The 25,919-nt window shown below is 35.0% G+C and overlaps 1 long non-coding RNA gene across 1 annotated transcript in view; it reads right to left on the reverse strand.

The window, feature by feature from the left end:
• LOC108522171 (uncharacterized) overlaps nucleotides 1–25,919 on the reverse strand; it is an 87,429-nt gene that overhangs the window by 16,621 nt on the left and 44,889 nt on the right. The window contains exon 3 of the long non-coding RNA XR_001883394.1: nucleotides 17,428–17,557. This is a non-coding gene — a long non-coding RNA (uncharacterized LOC108522171). The remainder of the gene's footprint in view (nucleotides 1–17,427; nucleotides 17,558–25,919) is intronic.

The raw sequence follows: 25,919 nt of genomic DNA on the forward strand, positions 1-25,919 counted from the left end.
TAGCAAGGCAGGCCAATATTTAAATTCAGCAAATACAGAGAATGGCACAAAGATGCTCCCCGAGAAGAGCAACTCCAAGACACATAATTGTCAGATTCACCAAAGTTGTAATGAAAGAAAAATCTTAAGGGCAGCCGGAGAGAAAGGTCGGGTTACCCACAAAGGGAAGCCCATCAGACTAACAGCAGATCTTGCAGCAGAAACTTTACAAGCCAGAAGAGAGGGGTCCAATCTTCAACATTCTTAAAGAAAAGAATTTTCAACCCAGAATTTCATATCCAGCCAAACTAAGCTTCATAAGTGAAGGAGAAATAAAATCCTTTACAGACAAGCAAATACTGAGAGATTTTGTCACCACCAGGCCTACCCTACAAGAGCTCCTGAAGGAAGCACCAAACATGGAAAGGAACAACAGGTACCAGCCACTGCAAAAACATGGCAAAATATAAAGACCATTGATGCTAGGAAAAACTGCATCAACTAACGAGCAAAATAACCAGCTAATATCATAATGACAGGATCAAGTTCACACATAACAATATTAACCTTAAATTAGCCTTAAATGTAAATAGGCTAAATGTTCCAATTAAAAGACACAGACTGGCAAATTGGATAAAGAGTCAAGACCCATCAGTGTGTTGTATTCAGGAGACCCAACTCATGTGCAGAGACACACATAGGCTCAAAATGAAGGAATGGAGGAAGATCTACCAATCAAATGGAAAAAAAAAAAAAAAAAAGGCAGGGGTTGCCATCCTAGTCTCTGATAAAACAGACTTTAAACCAACAAAGATCAAAAGAGACAAAGAAGGCCATTAACGATGGTAAAGGGATCAATTCAACAGGAAGAGCTAAGTCTCCTAAATATACATGCACCCAATACAGAAGCACCCACATTCAGAAAGCAAGTCCTTAGAGACCAACAAAGAGACTTAGCCTCCCAAACAATAATAATGGGAGACTTCAACACCCCACTGTCAACATTAGACAGATCAACAAGACAGAAAGTTAACAAGGATACCCAGGAATTGAACTCGACTCTGCTCCAAGCAGACCGAATAGACATCTACAGAACTCTCCACCCCAAATCAACAGAATATACATTCTTGTCAGCACCACATCGCACTTATTCCAAAATTGACCACATAATTGGAAGTAAAGCACTCCTCAGCAAATATAAAAGAACAGAAATTATAACTAACTGTCTCTCAGACCACAGTGCAATCAAANCAAGAGCAAACACATCCAAAAGCTAGCAGAAGGCAAGAAATAACTAAGATCAGAGCAGAACTGAAGGATATAGAGAAACAAAAATCAATGAATCCAGGAGTTGGTTTTTTGAAAAGATCAACAAAATCGATAGACCACTAACAAGACTAATAAGAAGAAAAGATAGAAGAATCAAATAGATGCAATAAAAAATGATAAGGGGATATAACCACTGACCCCACAGAAATACAAGCTACCATCAGAGAATACTATAAACAACTCTGTGCAAATAAACTACAAAATCTAGAAGAAATGAATAAATTCCTGGACACACACACTTTCCCAAGACTAAACCAGGAAGAAGCTGAATCTCTGAATGACCAATAACAGGCTCTGAAATTGAGGCAATAATTAATAGCCTGCCAACCAAAAAAAGTCCAGGACCAGATGGATTCACAGTCGAATTCTACCAGAGGTACAAGGAGGAGTAGGTGCCATTCCTTCTGAAACTATTCTAATCAATAGAAAAAGAGGGAATCCTCCCTAAATGATTTTATGAGGCCAACATCATCCTGACACCAAAACCTGGCAGAGGCACAACAAAAAAAGAGAATTTTAAACCAACATCCCTGATGAACATCGATGCAAAAATCCTCAATAAAATACTGGCAAACTGAATCCAGCAGCACATCAAAAAGCTTATCCACCATGATCAAGTGGGCATCATCCCTGAGATGCAAGGCTGGTTTAATAATATGCAAATCAATAAACGTAATCCAGCATATAAACAGAACCAAAGACAAAAACTACATGATTATCTCAACAGATGCAGAAAAGGCCTTTGACAAAATTCAACAGCCCTTCATGCTAAAAACTCTCAATAAATTTGATATTAATGGAATGTATCTCAAAATAAGAGCTATTTATGACAAACCCACAGCCAATATCATACTGAATAGGCAAAAACTGGGAGCATTCCCCTTGAAAACTGGCACAAGACAGGATGCCCTCTCTCACCACTCCTATTCAACATAGTGTTAGAAGTTCTGGCCTGGGCAATCAGGCAGGAGAAAGAAAAAAAAGGGTATTCAATTAGGGAAAGAGGAAGTCAAATTGTCCCTGTTTGCAGATGACATGATTGTGTATTCTATGTGCCCCTTTAGTTTTAAGGGACAACTAGTCAAATTTGAGGGGTCTCACGAATTACTAAAGGAGGGTGAGAAAGATTTTACACTTTCTTTTCTGCTTTAGGATTTGAAGACATTTGTTCTCAGTAATTTTTAGATTATTAATTTTGTTGAAAAAAATAAGGGATGGTTCTGGATATATGCATTTTTTATCTCTGGCTTTAATTATAACATTGCCTCATTATTAATGGTAATTATTTATGTTTTAGGGATATATTTGAGGTTTAAAAACTTGTTAGTATTAAACATTTGTATATCTGTTGAATACTTAAACACATATATCTAAATTTCTTAATACCAAATGGTATTTATTATAAAACTAAATGAACTCCTATTTACTGGAAATTGTATTTCTTGATTATAGACTCACTACAATTTATAGGTTGACACCACTTCTCATTATTGCCATTGATAGTATATTGACATCCTTGTTGTTACTCAAGTTGAGGGAAATCAAGAAGTTGCACAAAGAAGTTTTACCAATAGAAGAATTCAACTAGACACACATCCGTACATACACCTGCACAAACTATGAATGGTGTTAAGACTATTATCAAAGGTATTGGTTAATTAATAATTAAATATACAAAATTTCAAATAAGCACTAGTCTATGGTTTGCCCTCCATTCTCTGCTCTAGTATTTTTATTGGAAGGCATAAAACAATTTGTATCATATGAGACAAAGAAAAAGAAGAAAATTTGCACAAACTTGGGGGAAATCTAGAATAATTATACCTTCTTATTACAGATAATAAATAATAGATAAAATTATGGATAATAGATGAAATTATTTAAATAAATACATTTTATAAATTTATTGACGCTTATATTTCTATGGTAAATATTGCAGACTGCCACAGATGACAGCTTAAAATAGTGTTCTAGAATGTCATTCTAGCTTTCATAGCATAATTCTTCCACAGATGTTCTATAATAGTATTCCAGAATGCTACTCAACAACAACAAAAGCAATGGGATTAAACATTTTAACAACATTACTGCTCTTCATCTTTCCCCCAAATCTGAGAAATAGAAATGGTAAAAGGGGCCAGGCATGGTGGCTCATGCCCGTAGTCCCAGCACTTCGGGAGGTACAGGAGGGGGGATCACTTGAGCACAGGAGTTCAAGACCAGCCTGGCAAACAGAGAAAAATCACGTCTCTACCAAAAATACAAAAATCAACCAGGCGTGGTGGCACATGCCTTTAATCCCAGCTGCTTGGGAGGCTGAGGCACAAGAATAGCTTGAACCTGGGAGGCAGAAGTTGCAGTGAGCCAAGATTGTGCCACTGCCCTCCAGGCTAGGCTACAGAGGGAGATTCTGTCAAAAAAAAAAAAAAAAAAGAAAGAAAGAAAGAAAGAAAGGAAGGAAGGAAGGAAGGAAGGAAGGAAGGAAGGAAGGAAGGAAGGAAGGAAGGAAGAAAGAAAGAGAAAGAAAAAAGAAAAGAAATGGTAAAAGGATGTGGTCTCTGTTTTCAGATTAGGAAATCAAAGCAGAGAGAGAAGTTAGAAACGTTGTTCACAAGAGTAACATTACTTAATGAGAGAATGATTATCAAAAATCTTGTAGTCTAATGTACTTTTCACTTAAATAAATTATGCCTTCTCATGTCTCAGTAAAAGGACAAATCTGTCAATCCAATTTACTTTGCCTCCCAGGCACTTTTTACAGAAACTAGGTAACTGGGTCTTTCATCAATTCTATGGTCTGAATATTTGCGTCTCCTCAAAATTCCTATATTGAAATCTTGCCCCACAAGGTGATGGTAATCGGAGTCAGGACCCTGGGGAGACGATTAGGTCATGGGGGCAGGCCCTCATAAATAGGATTAGTGCCCTTAGAAAAGAGGCGCAAGAGAGACCCTGCTCACCCCTTCCACGACGTTTGGACAGAGCAAAATGTTGCTCTCTATAAGCCAGAAAGTGTGCTCTGACCAGACACCAAATCAGCCTTGATCTTCAACTTCTCAGTCTCCAGAACTGTGAGAAATAAATTTCAATTGTTTAAAAGCTCTTCAGTTGATGGTATTTTGTTGTAGCAGCTCAAATAAACTAAAACATCAAGTAAGCCAAGATTTGCAATTGTAAGCCCCAGCACAGTTTTGGGCATCTGTCTAAATAAAGACAGCAAAACCTCTCAAAAGTCTCAGTCATAGCATCCTTAAAGCAATCTTTTAAAATAAAGTCACACACACACACACACACACACACACACACACAAACTCTCCTGAAGCTTTAGGAATTTATTTGAAATACATAATGATAGTGCCATTGTCAAACAAATAGTTCAAAAACAAATACAAGTATTACTTCAAAATAACGCTAGTTACATACAATAATTTAAAAGTATACAAGAATTTTTCAAATATTAAAGAACTTAATCCAAGTAACATTCTTTAACATTTTTCTCATTTCTTTATACACTTTAACTCCCAGGGCCTTTCTCCTACCTAAATACCCTAAACATGCCTCTATTACTTTGTAACAGTCTCCCTTCTGTTATCCAATAACTCTGTTTCTTTCCACATAAAATTTTGTTTGCTTCACTCTCATCTCCAGATTCTCTTTTATTAAAGCCCACAAACCTTAGCTAAAACTGGCAGTTATACCTTAGAAAGTCCTGAGAACAGCTAAAGAATGGGAACAGGTGAATGTAGACCCTATGTACAGTGCACAGGGTATGTGAGAGGGAACGGGAACATTGGGAGAGAAAATAGTAGCAAACGGCAGCACTTTCCTACATTATTTATTCATAGTTTTTGTCTTATTCATGATTATGTGTGCCCCTCGACTTTCAAATTTGTATCTTTAGCTTAGATGACCACCACCACACTAAGCTGTCCATGTATTTTGGATATTTACACTGGGATATTTCAAAGTCATTTCACAAATAAAACCTAGAAAGTGAGCATCGTGAAATCTCTCTCCAACATCAGTCAGATCTTTCCAGAAGTTTCTACGTTCTATGGAAATTCACCATCCATCACCCTGTTGCACAACCCATAACTCCATAATCATTTCTGATAGCTCACCCAACTCTCACACTCAAGTTTATCTTTCATCATGGCCTGTAAATGCTATGTCATATGTGTATCTTTAGGGCATTCATTTTTGTCTTAATCTTTACCACCAACACCCTAGACCAAGCATCACCATCTCCTTGTTTAAGTAACTCACTGACTAATTTTGTTTTGGCTACTCTTAGATCCTTCCAGTATATTGTTTGGATTTCAGCAAGGGTTAACATCTAAATATGCATAAGATCTGTTAATGAATTTGATGAGGACAGAGAAACATAATCTCCAGTCCTCTAAGTGGTCTAATTCTAGTCCACCTCTGCCACATAATCCTGTAATTCTCTACCCTTTGCTCCTTATAATCTAGTTGCAAGCCCTTTTTTTTTTTGTTTTTCATTTTTTCTGGAAGAGATTTTAATTTCTTTGCACAGGATCACTCTCTACTAGGTTTCCTCTGACAGGGATGCTCTCACTTATTCATTTTCATAGAAATTTGGAAATATAAGTCCAGGTAAGAATTTATTGAGTCTGATGATGTAGATAGACCTGTGCAGAAATTGCTAACTAAATGGAAATAGTGGCCTTGGGATTTCTTAACATAAGATTGTAATAAGAACAGTTTTAACAGAGATAGACAAGTGATCACTGTATTTAAGTATAGGTAATACATTCTCTATAGAATAATATTTTTGATGTTCTAAAATAAGAAAATAAATAGATGAAATAGCTCATCTTGAGAAATAAACTATTTAATTTGTAGAAAAATATTTAAATAATCATTTCCTGTGATAAAATCAGAAACACACATGAGCTTTAACTCATCTGCATAATTCAGGCAATATTTATTTTTCTTAGTTTTCTAGAAAATTATTATAAACTATCCTCTGGCAAAATAGTTGTCTAAAATATGACTTCAGTTTTATTTTAAAATGTGTATGAAAACTTCTAGAGTTATTCTGCAGGGACGTATTCAATGTTTAGTTCTCGGAATGAGAATATTTGGTTTCAGTTGCGTTTTAGGAAAAAGAGATTGGTTAGGTGACTTATGAAGACCTTCAAGCTCTATAATTTTATGTGTGAGTTTCTTCCTCCTTCATGGAATTGAATCAATTCAACTTTTAGTTTTAGTCACAAGAATAAGAAACATAAGAAGCCTATGGTCTTTGGAAACGGTTTACTATTGAACAAATCTTTGACACTTGGCAAATTACTAACTTCTTTTTATTTTCTATTTTCTTTAAATGGCACTTTACAAAAGTACCCTTTAGGGCTATTTGAGTATTAATTAATGGATGTATGAAAAGCACTAGCCTCACTATCCTAATGCTAAATGTGTCCTCTAATAAAGTAGCTGTAAGGTTTATGTAAGGTTTCAGTCTTTTAAAGCACCACTATTCTTTTGTTTTTTTTTGTTCTTGCTAAAGCGTGTGTGTGTATATACATATATATATGTAACATATAAATGTACAAAACATATGTATATAAAACTTTCATCAAAAAGTCATTCATTTGAGTAGAATATATTTACTGTCAATATGTACACTGCAGTATGCTATATCCTAGGGGTTTCATTCTGATTAGTCATATTTGCTGGTTTTTTGGGCTTATGTTCTTGGGGGTGAATATAAACATTAGGGTTCCACAAAGAAGTATAGTATGAGAAAAAACATAATTTAGCAAGTCATAGGTTTGAGTAACAATTATAAGATTCTAACTGAGTAAAATACAAAACAAGCTGTTGTTTTGTACCCATTAACCAAAAATCCAATAAAGTAAAAACAAATATGATCTAGTGCTCAGTAGCACAACAGGGTGACTATAATTAACAATAATTTATTGTATATTTCAAAATAACTAGAAGAGTAAAACTGTAATGTTTCTAACACAATGAAATAATAAATAATTTAGGTTATGAAAATCCCAATTACCTTGATTTGATTACTACACACTAGATGCTTGTATCAAAAACATTACATGTACCCCATCAATATGTAAAACTATAATGTATCCATAACAAAATTTTTAATGAAAAAATACAAAGAACAATGAGGAGAGGAGAACAAATAGAAGGTAGTGTCTTCAAATTTTTTTGAGTGCGCATCCCACCATTAAAAGATTTTAAGTACTCCTCCACAGTACATAAACATTTAAATTTATCTACTTACACTAGTAATTGAATAAGTATATAAACTGTAAGCATATGTTATCAAAATATAGCAGACAAAATTTGAAACAATGAATAAGAGTGAAGTAAATATTTTTTAATTCATCAGTTTAGTAGTTCTTTTTGCTCCCACTGAAAATATTACTCTAAAAGTATCATAAGGAAGAAGATTATCCTCTGACAGGCTAACAAATATTATGGTATGCAGTTTCAATCTCATACTGCAAAATGCATGACAAAATCAGCTTTTTCTTTCTTGTTTTCTTGATTTTGTGTTTTTTTTTTTTTTTGTCACTCTGTTATTTCTACAGACAATTAGAGCGTGTTGCATTTTTATCTGTTAAATTATACGCTTGAATCATGCTGAAACTCATTTGGAAAGTGGTTGAACAGATTTGAATCTATGATGCTTCTTTGTATAAAGTATCATTCCCTAAAGTTCTGAATGTGATGTGAGACTTTAAGTCAGTAAATAAATTTGGAATTCTTTTGTTAAATATATCAAAGACTACTACAATGTTAAACAACATTGCACCTTGCAATACTAAATAAATGCATACAATCTTCTACCACAATCTTAGGTATGGGAATATAACAAAAAAACCCCACCATTTATTGAAGTGTGCAACAATGTAGAAAACCAAATTTATTATTTTGATTACACAAAACAACTACAAGATTCATTTGTCTTTTATGACTAGGTTAATTAAATAAGGTGTGTTTCAATTTGAGGAAAAGGGCCTCGTTGTGGACTGAGACCCTTTTCAAGTGGAAAGATAGTAACTATCACTATAGTTAGTTCTAATTTCAAAGCTACTCATAATGCAGAAGATAAGTGAAAAAAAAAATCAAGAAAGTTGAATAATTTAGAAAAGTAGCATAAAACCGAAAATAATTATATTAATAGACATCTAAACATTTTATAACTTGGAGTCATTTTTGTCTCTGGATTTTAAAAAATCTTTTTATTTTGAGCATGCTTACATTTATTTTGAGATCTTCTCTTACTTTAGAAACCCATTCTTTTGATGAAGAGAAGAAATAAAGAAGCTGTATTTCACTGTTTGTTTAGTGGCTACATCTACCATTACATTTAGGAAAATAAAGTGTCAAACTAGTCATTGCTATGTCATCATAAATATATTGGCTTAAGATATATTTTAAAAATCAATATGACAGTTGTAATTTTAGTATAATATATTTTAATTTTTTGAAAATACTTAGGTGGTATAGACTGAGCGCAGTGGCTCACATCTGTAATCCCAGAACTTTAGGAGGCCAAGACCAGCCTGGCCAACATGGTGAAACCCCGTCTCTACTAAAAATACAAAAATTAGCCAGGCGTGGTGGTGCATGCCTGTAATCCCAGCTACTTGGGAGGCTGAGGCAGGAGAATTGCTTGAATCTGGGAGGTGGGGATTGCAGTGAGCTGAGACCATGCCATTGCACTCCAGCCTGGGCAACAAGAGGGAAACTCCGTCTAAAATCATAAATATATTGGCTTAAGATATATTTTAAAAATCAATATGACAGTTGTAATTTTAGTATAATATATTTTAATTTTTTGAAAATACTTAGGTGGTATAGACTGAGCGCAGTGGCTCACATCTGTAATCCCAGAACTTTAGGAGGCCAAGACCAGCATGGCCAACATGGTGAAACCCCGTCTCTACTAAAATACAAAATTAGCCAGGCGTGTTGGTGCATGCCTGTAATCCCAGCTACTTGGGAGGCTGAGGCAGGAGAATTCCTTGAATCTGGGAGGTGGGGATTGCAGTGAGCTGAGACCATGCCATTGCACTCCAGCCTGGGCAACAAGAGGGAAACTCCGTCTAAAAAAAAAAAAAAAAAATTAGGTGGCATAAGTGCAGTTTTGTTACAGGAATATATATATTTTATAGAAGTGAGGTTTGGGCTTTTAGTGTAACCATTGCCCAGATAGTGTGCATTGTACCCATTAGGTAATTTCTCATCACTCAGAACAATGTACAAATGCAGTGATAATTTCTGAGAATGTTTCTGTTTTCAAAAGAAGTAGGATCTTGTTTTCTCCTAATGTGATGTTCAGTGTTTGTTCCCATGTTCCATAACACTAAATACTAACATAATCTACAATTTGATGTTAACTTTTTAAAATAGTATGGATATCAAGATATGGATTTGGGGATTGCTGAATATATATAATTGTATTGATGAGAATATCACACAAATAAATGTGTTTTATAATGTGCAGAATGCTGCTAAACTAATTCTATAAATTAATGTTACATTTTCAATTATTATGGATATAGAGTATGGATTTGGCAATTATTGAATATATCAAAGTATTAATGAAACTATTTTAAAATAAATGTTTTATAGCTGTTAAATTTGCAGAACATAGGTATAAATTTGCTTACTTATTGAATATTGATAGTGATAATGCATATATGCAAATTACTACTGTAAAATGACAATACATTTTTTAATATAAAGAATGAATCTTTTTCTTTTTTTGAGGTGGAGTCTTGCTTTGTTGCCCAGCCTGGAGTGCAGTGGCACGGTCTTGGCTCACTGTAACCTCTGCCTCCTGGGTTCAAGCAGTTTTTCTGCCTCCGTCTCTCAAGTAGCTGGGACTACAAGCATGTGCCACCATGCCCAGCTAATTTTTGTATTTTTAGTAGAGATGGGGTTTTAACCATGTTGGCCAGGCTAGTCTCGAACTCCTGACCTCAGGTGATCTGCCCTCCTCAGCCTCTTAAAGTTCAGGGTATACAGGCACAAGTCACTGTGCACAGCCAAGAATGAATCTTAACAGAATAATTGTATTACTACAACCATGAAGGGGTGGCAAGATGGTGAAATATTGTATACTTGTTGTAAGTCTGCCCCAAATGTGTGATCTTACTTCCTTAGCATTTCTAAATCTAAATTCTCTTGTTGCTAATATAGAATCATGCTAGATTATCCCTAAAGTCTCTTTGGTCAATAAAACTCAGCTTTCTACAGTGGTCATATAACAGTTAATTTTATTAATATAAAATCACATTAAAATGTGAAATTGCAAGTCTATATAAGAATGTGATGCAATTTACCAGTCTTCCTGGTTTTTGTTTTGTTTTGTTTTTTAAGATATTAGAAATTTTTACCAGAGTAGTTTCAGAGATTGCAGCTCAACCACATGGTGGAAAAAGATTTATGGACAAAACAAGGAAAGTGATGTACAGAACACAGAAGTGAGGTACAGAAACAGACGAATTTGGTTATAGCTTGGTGTTTGCCTTCTTTGAACATGGTTTAAACAGTTGGCCACCTTTGATTGGCCAAAACTCAGTGATTGGCACAATAGTAGGCTACAGTCTGTTTACAATTTCATTTAGGTTATAGTTCACAATGTATGGAGAAATCTTCAGGCTGAACTAATATTTGTAAGGAGGCATCTTAAGGCTAAACTTGATTTAATAATTCTCCCCCTTTGGTCATCCTCTCAATTTTGAGATTGACCAAAACATTAGTCATTGATGTCATTATCACTGTTGTAAATGTACTTATTTAATCTTGAAGCCCACTGTAAAATAATAGAACAGTGAGTTTCGTAAGGTGGGAACAAAGACTTCAGGTTATTTTTTGTAAGGGTTACAGTAGAGGGTACCTCCTTATGCCAGAATGTCCTATTTACAGGATAAGAACAAAACCTAGTCTTTTCTAGGATCTATGTGTTTCCTTAAAGTCAGTTTGATTATGTTACATTTTAGACTCCAGTTTGGTTTAGTTTTGTCTGTTGGGGCTTAGTGCCCAAGCTTAGTGCAAAACAATGGCCTCCCATAATTTCGTTTAAAAAATTTGCCCCTTTTGGGCAAGTTCTCACTTAGGTAAGAGTGTGGCCAAAACTTAGGGCCTTCACACTGTTCTCAGTTACCGTAATTTTGAGTTCCCGGTCTCCGCAGGTTGTTCATTGTTCACATTGCCATCATGGCCACAAATTTGACTCAGTTCTTGTCATTGTAGTTAAAGAGAGACCATTTGACATTCTAGGGATGGCTGCAAGCAAACATTTAAAACTTTTGAGAGAACTCAGTGTACCAGGGAGACTACTATTATGACTATCAGGAGGAAAATACCAATGGTTTGATGTAGGCTCCTTAGCCAGGGTCCCCATAAACCAAACTAATGAAAAGTCAAATAAATCAAAAAATGAGCTAGATAGACTATGCTCACCTCAGCTAAGTAGTCTCTTTGTTAATCCCAATAACTGAATCTCTGTAATACCCAATGTGATGTATTTCTCTACCGGCAACAAGTCCCAGCAGCTGCACAAATATTTCAGGTTTAGCCAGTAAGTAATCTAGAGCAATTCTATTTATTTAGCGTAACTTTCACAAGAGAATTCAGTCTGCTATGCATCCATAGGCTTTACAGTAGAATTTGCTGTGCAACCTATCATGAGGGATAAATTCCTAGTGATTGCCTCATTTACGCCAAACCATGGGGGGGAAAAAAGACTTAACAAATGATGCCCTTCTAGAATAGTGAAGGCCTCGGAACTGTTCTCTTTAATCCATGATGTGAGTTAAGAAGAGTGAATAAATGTTCTGTTTCTGACTGATCATGGAGCAACATATGAACCATTAAAATTATTTGCCTACCTTTGGGAGGCTGAGACGGGCAGATCACGAGGTCAGGAGATCGAGACCATCCTGGCTAACACGGAGAAACCCCGTCTCTATTAAAAAATACAAAAAACTAACCGGGCGAGGTGGCAGGCGCCTGTAGTCCCAGCTACTCGGGAGACCGAGGCAGGAGAATGGCATGAACCTGGGAGGCGGAGCTTGCATTGAGCTGAGATCCGGCCACTGCACTCTAGCCTGGGCAACAAAGCCAGACTCTGTCTCAAAAAAAAAAAAAAAAAAAAATTATTTGCCTACATTAGGCCTTCAACTTTCATCTATGAAGGCATAAGATTATCCATGGAAAAAGCTGGCTGCAAAATTCTTCAAAAAATAAAAGTACACCCCATGAGTGCACACAACAGACCCTCTTTTCACTCTGTTGTTCATAGAGGCAGAAGCAAGGGGGATAAAAAAAGAAGGATAAGAGTCTCAAGATATTAGAGATGTCTTGATCCATGATCTTGGGAAAAAGCTGTCCACATCAAGGATGCCATCTTCTTCTGGGGAGAAACTTCCCTGATTAGCTTTAACTTAAGGTTTTCAATGACTGTACAGTTTCAAGAGTGTGGAAATACACTTATGAGGTGTGAGATTATGAACTCAAGGTTCAAGGTCCTGAAGTGTTGCTGCAGTGTAGATGGCAAGGTCAGTTTTCTCTGATATTCTCAGAAGATCCAGTCTTTGGGTTCTAGATTGTGAAGGGATTGATTGTCCTGTCAGTGAACCATGAAAAGCTTTCTTTACCTGGTGAAAATACACTATGGCATAATGAGCTACATCAACCTTCTTGCACGGAAAAGCTTCTGTACAACCAGAAAACATGCACTGAAAATAACAATTGAATGAAATATCTTCATAAATATGTAAATGACCCATCAGATAGCAGAATGTACCTGAAATTTTGATAGTCTTTCCAGGAATATGGGTTTGATAAACCAACCATTTGCCATAAACTATATTAGCAATTTAGAAGTCACCACACATGCACACACACGCACACATATATATGTACACACACATTTATTTACATTGGTCATAAACTATTTTAGCAATTTAGAAGTCACCACACACAGGCCGGGTATGGTGGCTCATGCCTGTAATCCCAGCACTATGGGAGGCCTAGGTGAGCGGATCACAAAGTCAGGAGATAGAGACTATCCTGGCCAACATGGTGAAGCCGTGTCTCTACTAAAAATACAAAAAATAGCTGGCATGGTGGTGCATGCCTGTAATCCCAGCTACTAGGGAGGCTGGGGCAGGAAAATAGCTTGAACCAGGGAGTCAGAGGTTACAGTGAGCTGAGACTGTGCCACTGCACTTCAGCTGGGCTACAGAGGAAGATTCCATTAAAAAAAAAAAAAAAGTTAACACACACACACATATTTAATTTGGATCATTTTGTGTTTTTAAGGATGAATCATGGAATGCAGAATTTATAATAACAAAAGCTTTAAGGACTCAGAAAGGACGAGACAGCTTTCCTGGTTCTCCAATGGTGCATAATTAACACTGGACAGATATCCTCTTGAATACCAGTTGTCTCTCCAATTTAGATGCATCGCACTGATAACTAATAGGTTATCACTGGTAATTTGAATCAGACTATGGAGTTCATTCAAACTGTATATCTAAACAATTTCAGTACTGGCTGATGTAATGTAAATATCTGGCAAAGTATTTTACTGGTGTTTAATCAAGTTTGGGTCTGTTTGGGTTAGCAGGTTTATAAATCAGTCAACCTTTTCATTAAAGTTCCAGAAATTTGGCCCCAGTCCAAGTAATATGATTCTAAAGTTAACCTGTATTCAAGAGTACTTTTTAGAGTCCTTTTCATCCTTCCATAAGTTTCCTTAAAGACACCATATTCTAGGATTTTGCCTGCTTGTGAAGTTCTCAGAAACTGCATCAGAATTAAGCAATTAGCTGTGAAAATAACTTTAAATAACTATGACAACTGTTTGTGTCATAAAGACACAATTGACAAGGAAATTTGATGATTTCTGTTGTCTACAATAATTTAACATAATAAACATAATTATGATTGACAGCATATACTCAGACATATTAGAATTTTAGAAATCCCATACAATTTTCGAAAATCTATTTTATATTTTATATTCCTTAATATATAACCTGAAAATATATAACCTAAGTAAACCTTATTTCCTTTTGACAATACTTCTCATGTAACTTAACATGGCAAATAATCATCTTTACAATTTTTGTATGCTTTAGGGGCACTCTGCAGCATCCAAAAGTTATAGGTCAAAAAATACTTAATTTTAAATCTTAAATTTGATTTTGGAAAGCCTGTCAAATATGTCAAAGGTTTAAAACACTTGACCAAAAAAAGGATCACAGTTCACCAGAAAACAATAGTCATTCATTTAACCAAAGTGATAATTAAAAGATTTTAAAACAAAACTTGTACCCTTTGATAAAGGACACTCAGTCTTCTAAACAATCAGTCCTAAGAGACAGCATGAAACAGAATCTGTCCTCTTTTTTCCGCTCTTTTTTTTCCCGCTTTTTGCAGTTTACTTAAAAGGTTAATGAAAACATTTTACTTGTCTTCTTATACAAGACCCAACATTTTCTTTCAAAAAAGAAAACCAAATTTTACTTTTGTATTGCTGTATTATTAATACTAACACAAATTTTAATAAAACGCTCATAAATAAATTTAATAAATCTATCATCTTTTTAACTAACACAACAATTTCCGTAAACCTTTCATTTTTTACATTTTCCCTCATCTTTTTATATTCATCTTGTTTTTTATAATTTATTTTTTACTCCTTCAATTGAAACCTTTAAGTAACTTTAAAACCAGATATAAAATTAATACGTACATATTATACCTTTTAAAGTTTTCTTCATCAAATGCATATTTTGCTTTTGTTCTACATGTGTATACAGAATTGTTTTTCTCTTATATGTATGTAGTTTTTAACTCTTAGCAACCCTAAATTCTAGTGGATAACGCCTAAGAAACCAATTTTAAAATTTTGTATATCAATATTGTGTAGATAATTTTATATTTTTTTAAAATGGTTTTTTATATTTTCATAGTTTAAAATTTTATAATTTTTTAAAACAGTTCTCTAATTATTGTTTATTAACATATCTATATATATTTAGCTTTTTTATACCATATGAAAATAGTATATTAAGGTATACAGACTTAAACTCATGTTTAATAATTAGTATTTCAGTATCTTAGCTTACAGATGACTCAGACATTTTATGATTGCCTATTACTTAATTTAACATAGCATGACTTTAAGGTTTTAAACTACTGAAAAGAATTTTGAAGCTTTGAAACAGGTAGCCTTCCTAATGTCTTTCTCCAGTAATTCTAGGTCTCAACCATGTGGTATCCAGGAGGACTATGAAGATCAAAGCTTGTCTAAGTCCATCAGGACAGAAAGCAACTGTAAAGACTACACCTAAAGAATCCAGCCCAACATAAAACAGCCAGGAGGCAAAACAGGGAAAGAGAGGGAAAAGGGGCTATTCTGAGCTTGATTCTGGCTTGTAGCTGCTGATCCAGGGACTAAGAACATGTCTCTAGACCTCATCATGACCACCTACCCAGACCCCTGAATCCAGAGACTTTAAACCAAAAACATAACGTCATAGTCAAATCAAACAAATTTCTAATTATTTTTAACCAATAATTTTGAAGCCATTTCTATTTCATCAACAATTTAAAAACTCTCTTTATTTGTCAAATATCATATAGACATAACACATGTAGACATACAAATACACAGAAGTAGATTTTACAGCTCACAAAAGATCTTTATTTGCTGGTTTTTAAACCGTTTTTCTTTTCCTCATTCAGTCTATCAATCTTTCAGTTACCCGTTTTATTGCCCTAAGCAATTGTCAACTAGGCAACAAATTTGCATTTCTAAAGGGACAGCTCTTAGGTGGAAAAAAATTATATTTCATTAGTACAAAGCTAAGATATTAGGCCTAAGTATTGTATCATTATTTGCTCAAACAAAAAGTGAAAACAATTATTCAAATAAAAGTTCACTTAAGATAAAATGGCCAAAAAAGTACCTTAAACAAAGCTATGACTTATTTTGTAAATTTAAAAGACTGGTAAGAGTTTCTAGTGTACATAGGCAGACATCTTTTAAAATGGAGATTTTCTTTAAAGATGTAAATTTGTTTTACAAAAGAGTGTCAAGATAATCAATTAAATTCCATAAAAATGTATTTTAGTTTGACATGGTGTTCATTTTTACTTAGCTACTGTTTTATTTTGTTTATTTGTTTGTTTTTGTTTAGTTAAAATTACCGATTTCAGGGTGGAGTTCATTAAAGAATAGACACAAGAAAGGATTTTTCCTGCCGAGACTCAGCATGGATATGTCTATAAAAGAAGCAAGTCTATTTTTTTCAAGGACCTACCTTTTATAAAGGCTTTGCCAAGGATATATTTCTTTCCACTTTTGGGACAGCATGGTAACTAAGCAAAAAGTTAGCAGATTTCATTTTATCTATTAATTGGTCAATTACACTTTTAATCTGCCTTTTAAAAAGGCTTTAAATGAAAATACTGAAATCTTTTTAGAAGCTACTGCATATCAATAGGCATCCCTAGACGAGGCAAATTTGGGAGCTGTCATTTTCAATTGCACTTCAGGGCAGTGTTGTTTATTTGGAGTGTTCCTCTGTAACTAACTTTTAGCAAGATCTCACCATTTCTGTAAAAATTTCCTTCTTCTGGTGCCTACTGTGTATGCATGTATAACCCAGAAGGAACACAGTTCTTTGAAAATTTAGGATCCCATTTTTAACTCAAATATTGGCTTTGGCTCTCAGATTCCCTTGATCTAATTAGCCAATATTTTTTTTCTCCCTACGTAAGCATGCAAAACATTAAACAAAGGGTGTAGAACACAAAAATCTCTATGAGTTTCCAAAAGCCAAATTTTACACATCTTGTAATATTTCCATTTATTACCAGTTTCTTTCTGACCAAGTCAGACTTAAGAGTTCTGTAACTGGATCCAATCCAGTTAATTACCAGATCTGATCCTGGAACCACTCCAGTTTCTGTCATTACTCCCAACCCCAGTTTTGTCATTACTCCCAAACCCGGTTTTGATCATAAATATGCTCAAAGAAACTTGGAGAGCTCAAAACACAAATCTGTGGAGCTTTGAAATCCAAGAGAACTTACCATGTGATCCCCAGCTACTCGGGGAAAGCAGTGGACACAGTGGGGTTGGTGGGTGCCTCGCTTGGTCACTCAGCACTCATTTGGGTTGTTAGACACTGTACTGTACTTCAGATCCTACTTCTGACATCATCTGTTAAAATAAAAGCATTAGGTGATTTAATTTAAGACTTTAATTGTCCAAAGAATAATTTGCAAATTGGGCAGCCTCTGGAGCCAGAATAGGCTCAGGGACTCCAGCACAGCCACCTGGTGAAAGATTTATAGAGAGAAAAAGAAAAGTAATGCACATAATATGGAAATGAGGTACAGAAACAGCCGAATTGATTACATCTTGGCGTTTGCCTTACTTGAACATGGTTTGCACAGTTGGCCACCTTTGATTGTCCTAAACTCAGTGACTGGCACAAGAGCAGGCTACAGCCTGTTGACAATTTCATTTAGAATATATAGTTCACAATGTACAGAGAAACCGTTAGGCTAAACTTAAAATATGTAAGGAGGCAGCTTTAGGCTAAACTTGATTCAACAAAGCGTACACCATGATGAATACAAAATTAGGTAGGAAAGGAAACAACTATTTAGAAAGATAAAGGTAACAAATTACAAATAAATTTTTACAAAGCTTACATATCCTGTAAACATAAAAATCCATACAGATAAACATTTCTGAATTAACTTCCTGAAACAAAGCTATAGTATTTTTAAAAACTTTTTTGCTGCCTTCTTTTAGATTACTTTATTATGTGACAATTTTTAAATATGTTCTGTAGAGAGGATTAATAAGAATTTTCATTTTCTATCATGGTTAATCAAAATGTATTTCTTATTGATCACTTACATAAATTATTCAGGCTTATTTGTTGCTATTCAAATTCGTTTTATTTCATATTAATTCCTCCAAAGTTTAGTGGTTTTTTTAATTTAGAAAAAAAATCTCCTGTCTAGTTAGCATTTTATATGAGCTGTAAGATGTGACAGAATTTTTTAAAGACTAGTTTCTTGTATCTTTCAAAAAAAAAATTTATTTTTCCCTCTCTATTCCTGACATTATTCTAGAGACAGGTTCTGAAAGGCATGTTCCCATGTGATGTAACCTCTTGCCCTGCACATTTAGTCACAGTGTCAGCACAGAGGGCAAGAGTATATTCCTTGGAGGATATTACAATGGGGTGGCTATCAATATCAGCATCGATCTAGAGGGAAGTCACTCCACAACCACATAAATATATCCCACTGAACCCGACTAAATAGATCTTCAACTCGTGTTCCCCTTAACCAGATCCTGTAACTGAACTCAGGTTCAGCTGCTCTCTACTCAAAAGCTCAAAAGCCAAAACTAAAGAGACAAGAGTCGGTGAGAGGAAAAGCAGGCTTATTCATGAACCCACAACCCGAGGAGATGGAAGACTTGCATCACAGAGACCATCTCTCATTTATCAGGCTGGCCAAAGGGGATTCATAGGCAAGGGGCTTGAGAAACTGTGCAGAATTTGACTATGTGTAGGTCAGTGGGTGTTCCAATGATTGTCTTGAGTAATGGGCCATCATCTAGTGGTCTGGCAGGCATCAGTAAGACTGCAGTAGGATTGAAGGTTGACGACTCAGCACTTTTCCAGGGTTGGATAGTTTACATTTCACAGCCTTGGCTTTCTTTCAAGGATAGTTGTCATAGTTCGTAAGCAAGCACACAGTTAGGCATTGTAAAATGAAGAACGACTACTTCTAAGAAGGGAGTGACTGTCTTGGTTATAATCCCAACAATTATCTTGGCCAGTACAAACACTGCACAGAAAAGGAGAGAGGAAAGAAGAGAAGGAGAGAAAGGGGATGCTGCAGAAGAGAGAAGTAGTGACTGTGTCAGGGTTCTCCACAGAAGGAGAATCAATAGATTATATATATATATATATAATATATGCTGCAAATACGTAGTTAAAATATGTAGTATTTTAAAAGGATTCCGTATTTATAAAATTGTGTAAAATGTATAAAATTTTACAAACATATAACATATTCATTTATTACTGTTGTTGATAAATATACATGAAACAAAGATATTTTATGTGAAAAAAATTGTATGTTTATACATCAAAATATATATAATAAAATATAATACTTCATATGTATACATATATATATAAAACTTATGTATATTTATGAATATATAAAAGTATACAAAAACACACATGTTAATTTTATTTTACCAGACGGACACATTTGTGAATGCTGACAAGTTGGTTACGTATAGAACAGGCCCACGGCTGGAAACTCAAGCAAGAGTCGATGTTGTATTCTTGAGGCAGAATTTCTTCTCTAGGATTCCTCAGTTTTTGCTCTTAAAGCATCCAGCTAATTGGATGAGACCTACCCACATTATCGAGAGTGATCTCCTTTGCTTAAAATGATCCAATTGTAAATAATAACATCTACAAATTACCTTCACAGCAAAGCCTAGAATTGTATTTAATTTAAAAATCGGTTACTATAGCCTAGAAAAGTTTACACATGAAATTAATTTATACATGCAACGTTTATAAAAAGTTATGACACTATAAAGATATTGCTATACCCTGATGATAAATTTATTACTATTTCTTATGGATTTTGCAGAGTAGCAAGTGCAGAATAATGCTGGCTAGTTTACTGAAAATCATTGTGTATTGAGATAAAGTTTTTACTGAATAGGGGAAAATCCCATGTTGTACTTTTGTGGGGGTTGGGGATCAACACTGACATACGTGTTGGGAAAGCAGACATTTAGGTACCAGGGCAAATGATGCTTTTAGCACCAAAGCCCTATGTTTTAGAAAGTGGAACTACGTTCACCGATGAGCAGCAGTGCAGGGCTACCGTCTTAGAACTGGCTCGGTGGCTGCTTGTACCCACCTACTCAAGGAGTCCTAGTATTTCAAAAAGCTCCTGTTAGATAACCACACAAAAATACAAAGGACAAGACTGAAAGACCCTGGGTCATTGGAAATGACAAAGTTTTGATGGGTCATATTATGTCTTACCTAATGTTTGTTTTTTATATGTCCAATTCATTTTACAGCTTAACCCTTCTTTTAAAAACTTTTTTTAAAATTTGGGATTATGCAATGATTAATAACTAAGAGGTTAAACTCATGATCCTAATATTCAAGAATCAATGTGGGTATGACGAGGTAGAGGGAAAGGCAGAAGAAACAAGCAATAACATAATGGAAAATATACATTTTTTAGCAAAGAAAATATATAATAGCAAACTAACTTTAAGACTATTGAAAGAGGGATTGATTTTAAAATCCTCATAGGAATGAGAAAAGTTGTTAAGTATCAATTTACATTAGATAAGAATTTTGCAATATAGTACAAAAAAAGAAATATAAAGCCTTATTCTGTTATTGTAGCTAACTTATGCTTCGGAAGAAAGAAATCAAATGTATTTATTTAATCCTTTTTGTCAGTGATACCCAGGGTGAATAATTCATTTGTAGCTTTTTCATTGCTGAGTTGAGTCTTAGAACTTCACATATATTAAAGTAAAATGTACCTTCTGATCCGAAGCCTTTAAGATACAGTTCATTTCTATTTATAAAAAGAGGGAGATTTATGTAATTCAAATTTCATGGAAATTGTCTAAGACTATAAAAGTTAGCAAAATAAAGGTTTTACTACATTTTGTTCTTAGAATGTATCGACTCAATTTTCAAAATCTTGTATGATTCACATTTCCTTTCACATTGAGTTACAGAAGGTAAATAAGTCATTAAAAGACTAATATGTTTTTATAAACATTTAGAAGAATGTATTACAACAGCTAGAGAAAATAGGTTTCCATTTTCCTTTAAGTTCCAATGCAGTCACTGAGTTAACATGTACTTTTCAGTTAAATAATGATCATCTNACTATAAAAGTTAGCAAAATAAAGGTTTTACTACATTTTGTTCTTAGAATGTATCGACTCAATTTTCAAAATCTTGTATGATTCACATTTCCTTTCACATTGAGTTACAGAAGGTAAATAAGTCATTAAAAGACTAATATGTTTTATAAACATTTAGAAGAATGTATTACAACAGCTAGAGAAAATAGGTTTCCATTTTCCTTTAAGTTCCAATGCAGTCACTGAGTTAACATGTACTTTTCAGTTAAATAATGATCATCTGGAGAAGCAAATATATATGTGCCTTTAAAAGTTTTCTACTTCTGAAAAGGCAGATAGACATTATGAAATGGAAAATAACTCAATAAAAGATACCACATATTAATCATTTCATTATTTGGTTTTAATAAAAATTTCAGAAACCTGGATTATTGATGGAGAGTCAAAAACGAGGAGGGAAGAATATGCTACAATGTGGAGGAATCTTTAAAGTTCTATACTAAATGAAAGAAGCCAGGCATGAAGGTTACTTCTTGTGTGAATCCATCTCTAGAGAATGTCCAGAATAGCCAAATGCGTAGAGACTGAAGATTGTTTTCAAGGGAAGAAGAGAGACCTGAAAGACTAGCACTAGCAAGTAAATGCTTCTCCATGGAAATGACGCATATCTATTCATATACACATACAGCTATTTGGCAGTATAGAGCAAGTAACATGGTTTTATCTGCCCCTTCAGGAAGTATGTAAATGCGGATATCTCATGTTCTCGGAAGGAAGAGAACCAGACATCATGATAAACAGAACTAGATTCTATAACAATATACACTTCTTTATTTTAAATTTGGAGCCAAGATCATGTGTCCTAACCAAAAATAATCTTTTATTTAAAAATACAGTTTGATCAAATAAGAAAGAAATTAAGTTAGATAAATAATTACTGAAAATAATCAGTTTATCAAATATGTTAAGAATGAAGGGTTTTATAAAATCTCTAGCTGTCTATCAGCTCTATGCATCGTTTTCTAGCATGCAGTGAATAATACTGAAAAATTGACAAAATAAATAAATTGGGTATCTTTCAGTAACAGAAACATGAATGATTCTTATTCTATTCATGTACTTTTCTAGAGGTTTTTTCATAATTTTTAAAGTACATATTTATGCTAAGAAGTAAAATTCAAAATACAATTTTAATATGATTATCATTTTTGAATGACTATCCAGTTTTGTACTGCTACACTAGAATTTTGATCCCATACATAATATTTTATAATCACTGTTAATACTTAAAAGGAAGAATGACTGTAGTATTCTCTTATAATAATATACATTAAATTGTAATGATAATATGGTTGAAATCTTTTATGGCCAAATAACAGTGCAATCCAGTGTGGATATATTGGTAATCTAATACATATTTAAATTATGATGGGCATTTTTGTTTTTTTTCAATGCATTTGAAATTGTGTATTTTTTAGATATAAAGCAATAGACAGTAAAGGATAGAGTAGTATATAGGATCGAAAGCAGAAGGAGCTGTTATTACCCCAGGCCTGGAAGAACAAGTGGAAGGACTTGTACCAGAACACAGACAGATAGAGACCTATAAAAGAGGTCATCTTGAGAGAAGCAATGATGTTCTCTCTAAGGACCCAGCCAGCCCACAGAGTTGGGTTACAGATCAACCCAGAACATTAAACACCCTGACACTCCCATGCATCCTGTGTCCAGTCTCCCTGTGGGGCTCTTATTGTTTGGATATAACTAGAAAAAGCATAGAAGTCGGAAGTTGTTGCATAGACCAGGCTTCAGTGTGACAGGGTGAGAGGGCAAGTGAACTGGGAGGAGCACATACAGCTCTCTGAAAGATGGATGGTCACTAAATTATACTTTGAGGGTGATGTGGTTTGGCTCTGTGTTCCCACTAAATTTCATGGCATTCTAATCCCCACGTGTCAAGGGAGAGCCCTGTAATCCCGAATGGAGGGAGAAGGGGTGATTGGATCATGGAGGCAGTTTTCCCCATGCTGTTCTCGTGATAGTGGTGAGTTCTCAGGAGGTCTGATGGATTTATAAGGGGGCTCTTCCCCCTTCATTCTCACACTTTCTCTCCTGCTGCCTTGTGAAGATGCTGCCTGCTTCCCCTTCACCTTCTGCCAAGATTGTCAGTTTCTTGAGACTACCCCATCCATTCACAACTGTGAGTCCAACCTCTTTTCTTTATTATTACTCAGTCTCAGGTATTTATTTATAGCTGTGTGAAAACCAATGAGGTACTACTGTGTCGAGATTTTATTAAATTGTTTTTTTTTTTCTTTTTTTTTTTTTTTTTGAGATGGAGTTTCACTCTGTCACCCAGGCTGGAGTGCAGTGGCATGATCTCGGCTCACTGCAACCTCCGCTTCCCAGGTTCAAGTGATCCTCCTGCCTCGGCCTTCTGAGTAGCTGAGACCACAGGCATGCGCCACCACGCCTGGCTAATTTTTGTATTTTAGTAGAGATGGGGTTTCACCGTGTTAGCCAGGACAGTCTCGATCTCCTGACCTCGTGATCTGCCCACCTCATGCTCCCAAAGTGCTGGGATTACAGGTGTAAGAGAGAGAAAATGGTATAACTTTTTCAAAGCAATTGTAGTCAGAAAGAAAGTTGAAATGACAATGTATTGGTAAGAAATTATAAGTTTTGTCTGGGGAAAATTATTTGGGAACAAAAATACTGAAGAATGATGAGATTTATCATGCTCTATGCATCTATCTACAGATTAGGTCCATCATTTTATTCTTTCACCTGTAAATTCAGAATGAGAGAAGCACAAAATCTAATCTGTACATTAAAAAAGAGACTGGCAAATGTGAAAGAGACAAATAATTCCTTGTATCTTATGAATTGTAAGCAATTATAACTTTCAGTGACAATTTATTTGTACATTAAAGCTGTGTAAAATTTATTTTACTCAAATAAATAGGCCCAATTTAAGGGATGATTTTAGAGAAAAACAAGAGATAAGACATAGATTAAGTAACCGTTTAGAGAGTTTAAATGTGGAGGCTATGCACTTTGTATGTGGAGCATAGTTTGTTTCTTTGCTTGCATTAATTGTGGCAGATTGCTTGTTGAACTGCCCAGATTCATTCTCCCTTTCTGTTGTGCAGAGGTGTTTTGGGGAGTGGTTCACCTGCCAGGCACGACATTTACCAGCTTCTAGTGAAACAGTAATTACATGTTGGGGAATGGATGGAAGAATAGTGTGTGTCACTGAGGGGCTAAGACGGTGACTGCAGTCTCCCAAGGGTTCTTTTGGTTCTTGTCATACTACTGGCAGCAGTGAATATTGGAGAGGAATCTGAGGACCTGAGCCATGGTAGAGCCATTACGTACAAATAACATGAATCTCAGAGTCACAACTTCGTGGTAAATTGTCCAGGAGGACAACCTCATCAAAAATACTAACATTTTACTTATCATGACAAAGAAAAGAGTGCCGTGTTAATGCACCTGAGAGTTGGGGATTATTTGTTGCATTAGCTAATACTAATTATTCTGTCTAAAATGGTAGCTGGTGTTAATCAAAATAGAGAATGAAAAAAAAAAGAAAGGGAACAAAAAAATAGTCAGCAACAAGTCCAAACAAAATCAGTGTTAACATATATAGGTATATATTAAATAAATACATGGCATATATACTTAATGTCCATTAAATATATAATAAACTGAAGAGATCTCATTTGCAGCTTAACTAACTTTTACGTATGTGTATACCTGCCTTCTGTATGCAGCCTGTTGGTAAAGTACTTCAAGGGGTGATTTTTTTAAATCAGATATTGTATTTTACTGTCCTATAATGATATTTGATTCTGGTTTTTTTTTTTTATTATTATTATACTTTAAGTTCTAGGGTACATGTGCACAACGTGCAGGTTTGTTACATATCTATACATGTGCCATGTCAGTGTGCTGCACCCATTAACTTCTCATTTACATTAGGTATATCTCTTAATGCTATCCCTCCTCCCTCTCCCCACCCCATGACAGGACCCGGTGTGTGATGGTCCCCTTCCTGTGTCCAAGTGTTCTCATTGTTCAGTTCCCACCTATGAGTGAGAGCTTGCGGTGTTTGGTTTGTTCTTGCAATAGTTTGCTGAGAATGATGGTTTCCAGCTGCATCCATGTCCCTACAAAAGATATGAACTCATCCTTTTTTATGGCTACATAGTATTCCATGGTGTATATGTGCCACATTTTCTTAATCCAGTCTGTCATTGATGGAGATTTGGGTTGGTTCCAAGTATTTGCTATTGTGAATAGTGCCACAATAAGCATACGTGTGCATGTGTCTTTATAGCAGCATGATTTATAATCCTTTGGGTATATACCCAGTAATGGGATGGCTGTAAAAGTGTTCCTATTTCTCCACATCCTCTCCAACCCCTGTTGTTTCCTGACTTTTTAATGATTGCCATTCTAACTGGTGTGAGATGGTATCTCATTGTGGTTTTGATTTGCATTTCTCTGATGACCAGTGATGATGAGCATTTTTTCATGTGTCTGTTGGCTGTATAGATGTCTTCTTTTGAGAAGTGTCTGTTCATATCCTTCACCCACTTTTTGATGGGGTTGTTTTTTTCTTGTA

This window comes from Rhinopithecus bieti, unplaced genomic scaffold (genome assembly GCF_001698545.2).
Source record: "Rhinopithecus bieti isolate Rb0 unplaced genomic scaffold, ASM169854v2 scaffold_63725, whole genome shotgun sequence".
Classification (NCBI taxonomy): Eukaryota; Metazoa; Chordata; class Mammalia; order Primates; family Cercopithecidae; genus Rhinopithecus; species Rhinopithecus bieti.